Consider the following 993-nt stretch of genomic DNA (forward strand, 5'->3'; position numbering starts at 1 on the left):
TCCATTTGTTCAAAACAAACTTATCAGCCTAAGTCACTGAGTGAGGAATACAAGACCCAAATGACACTTCCTCTACCTCCAAGAGCTCAGTCTAGCCTGGAGGAGACTGTGCAAAATCGAGAAAATACACTACCAACAAAGAGGGCCCTAAGGTGCTGTTGGGAAGACAGAAGTGTGAGAGTTGAGAGAGAGAGAGAGAGAGAGAGAGAGAGAGAAAGCTTGAATTTAGTCCTGTATTTCCTTGAAAGAGCAGCACAAAGGAAGGCCAAAAGACCCAAAGAACATGGGTGTTCAAAGGCAAAAGAAAAGTCCCCTGTTTGTTATGTATCTCCGGGTATACTGTTCAACAGTTTAAGCAGCTGTCACCTCATCTAAATCTAAGGTCCCTCAGGATGGGGGTCCTTTCTTCTTACCTTTGTATTAGTCCCAGTGTCTAACACAATCTTTTCCAGAAAATAGGAACTCAACAAATAGTTGCTGAATAAATGAAAAGTTAGGGATGAGACGGTAAGCAGCGCTCCTACCAAAGGCATCTTCCAACGGGCCACATTTTCAGATTCAACACAGGGACGCGGACGCGTTGAGCATCAGCTCTAAAGCTAAATGGCGCGTCAGCAGAAGCTGGACCCCATTGGCCTTCAGTTCTGCGTTTCCCTCCCGGTTACTGGCTGATTGGCTTTTGCCTCCTTGGCTCGCAGTCCAGGCTGGAGGGACTGACTGGAGGCGGTGTTCGGTGCGCGCGGCTCTCCCCCAGGATGAAAGGCCCGGCAGCGGGCCCCGGCCCAGGCGCGGTGCCAACCGCAGGCGGCGGGAAGGGACGCGCGGGGCGGACGCGCGGGCGGGTCTCGGCGCGGGCGCCGGGGCCCCCCGGCTTGCCCTGGCCGCGCTCGCGCCGACTCGGGCCCGGAGCGCGGGGACGCGCCGCGTTGCCGTAGAAACGCCGGGGCGGCGCGGCGGCGCGCGGGGCGGGTTCTCGGGCTCCCGGAGGCGGCG

The 993-nt window shown here is 56.8% G+C and overlaps 1 long non-coding RNA gene across 1 annotated transcript in view; it reads right to left on the reverse strand.

Moving 5' to 3' along the window:
* LOC120221640 overlaps positions 1-770 on the reverse strand; it is a 76,913-nt gene extending 76,143 nt beyond the window's left edge. Inside the window, exon 1 of the long non-coding RNA XR_005525852.1 lies at positions 414-770. This is a non-coding gene — a long non-coding RNA (uncharacterized LOC120221640). The remainder of the gene's footprint in view (positions 1-413) is intronic.
* Between the last annotated feature and the right edge of the window lie 223 nt (positions 771-993).

This window comes from Hyaena hyaena, unplaced genomic scaffold, assembly GCF_003009895.1.
Source record: "Hyaena hyaena isolate Hyena2069 unplaced genomic scaffold, ASM300989v1 scaffold_794, whole genome shotgun sequence".
NCBI lineage: Eukaryota > Metazoa > Chordata > Mammalia > Carnivora > Hyaenidae > Hyaena > Hyaena hyaena.